This window comes from Suricata suricatta, chromosome X (genome assembly GCF_006229205.1).
Source record: "Suricata suricatta isolate VVHF042 chromosome X, meerkat_22Aug2017_6uvM2_HiC, whole genome shotgun sequence".
In the NCBI taxonomy this organism is placed as follows: Eukaryota; Metazoa; Chordata; class Mammalia; order Carnivora; family Herpestidae; genus Suricata; species Suricata suricatta.
The window spans coordinates 99,075,507-99,077,392 of NC_043717.1; the positions used below are offsets into that span (position 1 = coordinate 99,075,507).

The 1,886-nt window shown below is 55.7% G+C and overlaps 1 protein-coding gene across 2 annotated transcripts in view; it reads right to left on the reverse strand.

The window, feature by feature from the left end:
- FGF13 (fibroblast growth factor 13) overlaps positions 1 to 234 on the reverse strand; it is a 476,958-nt gene extending 476,724 nt beyond the window's left edge. The window contains exon 1 of one of the 2 annotated variants that reach the window (XM_029930736.1): positions 101 to 234. The gene's annotated coding sequence lies outside the window, so the exon portion shown is untranslated. The remainder of the gene's footprint in view (positions 1 to 100) is intronic. The other variant, XM_029930738.1, reaches the window with a different exon arrangement.
- Positions 235 to 1,886: the final 1,652 nt, after the last annotated feature.

Consider the following 1,886-nt stretch of genomic DNA (forward strand, 5'->3'; position numbering starts at 1 on the left):
CAGCCCCCTATCCCCGCCGCCCCGCGTAAGCCCCTCTGCTCCCAGCGCCCCCCGCTGCGCCGCCTGAGGAAGGGGGTGCCCCGCGCCGGTAGCCACCTACACTTCGGGGACTCCGCTGTTGGCAGCGGCCCGCAGCGAGCGCTGGAATCTCGGTCCGGGAAGTCGGCGACTCCTCGCCTGCGGCCGGCCGCCCAAGTTGGAGACAGCCGGGCTCCTCCAGGCTGGGAGAAGGGCGCGCTGGGATCTGGGTGTCACTGGGGCAAGAGAGTGAAACTGACGGCGGCGACTGCTACCTCCCACCCCCACCCCCACACGCAGGCCCCTCCTCCTAGGAGCTGAGCGCTCTGGTTGGCAAACTGGGCACAAAGAGTGCCCACCATCCAGAGTGGCCAACCCCAACCGAACGGAGTGAGGTGGCAACTGGGAGCAAAGGCCTGGGAGGGAGAAGTGGGATGGCACGTCGCCTGGGGCACGCCGGTGACAAAACACAGGGAAGGTCCCCGAAGATTTGAATTAGAAGGAAAACGGCTGGAAAAAGGCAGGAGAAGCGGCGATCGGGGTGGGAGAAAAGAGCTCAGGGAAGGGAAGGAGGGACGGGGTAGTCTGGACTCAGCCCTCGGGCGATCCGGGAAAACCCCTTCCCCGATGGATGGCCCGGTTCCGGGCGCGCGGATACCCCGCGGCTCGGCTCACGGTTGAGGGGCTGGAGTGACCCCGCCAGCACCACTGGGTCCTCGGGGCCGTCCATTAATCAGACCAGAGGCTCCATCCTGGCGGAGGAGACTCGCCAGCAACTCCCACGCAGAAAATCCGTTTCCCCTCGTCCCACCGGCTCCTTAATTCGGTTTCGTTAATGGCATTAAACCAGGCAGAGAAATTATATAGATGGATTAGTCCCACTGAATCCCAAGCGGTAACTCAATTATAAGAGCCTGCTGTGGCTTTCAAGACCAAGCGAGTGGGCTGCCTCCCAAGCTGGCCTGGGTCTAAAGGTCCACAACCTTTTAAACTCAATTTGCAGCCCTCAGTCCTGGGGCTGGGAGGAACTCCAGGTCTGTTTTTCCTGTAAATTATATCTAATAATCTGGAGACTGATGACACAATGTGATTATCCGCCCCAAGGTTAGACCATTAATTAATACCAGTACTTTGGGAAAGAAGGAATTTCTCTTCACATGACCGGAAATCAAAGGGGGAGGAGGCTTGGGTGAGTTTAGAGGAAAGGTCGAGGGGATGAGGGTAGACGGCTCAGGGGTGGACAGCCAGCTGTCCATCACCATGGATTCAGTGCCTATCCTGCGGCCAGGCAGCCCGCTAAAGGCTTTCCATCATTGTCTTACTTCATTTTCACAACAGCCCTAGGAAGAGTTGGTCCTGTGATTTCCATGTTAGGAATGAGAGCATTGAGGCTCAGAGAGGTTAAGTAAACTTGCCTGGAGGTCACACAGCTGATAAGTGATGAAGTCTGGACAAAAACAAACCAAAACCAAAAGCAAAACAAACTAGGAGAGCCAAGTGGGAGGTGCGTGAGAAGCAAGCACATTTTCACTGGACCTATCTGCCTGTCCTAAACTCCTAAAACTTTTCAAACTCCCTTAACTCCGCGTGCGTGTGCACACACACACACCTCTACTGTGTACACACAACATTTTCCTTGTCCACACATCCCCAATAAGCGACAAGACCTTCTTTTTGGAAAAAGGTCAGTTTCTGTCTTAGGGGACATTAAGCATGATGTCTACGTCCATCCTGAGCATCTCAGCTTTCCTGCAACATTAACATGTCCAAGAAAGTTCCTTGCACAGAGAAGACCTCCCCCTCCCCCTCCAAAATGTATCCCCCAATATCACTTTCCTGAAAGCCAGATGCCACCCCATTCCTTGAGG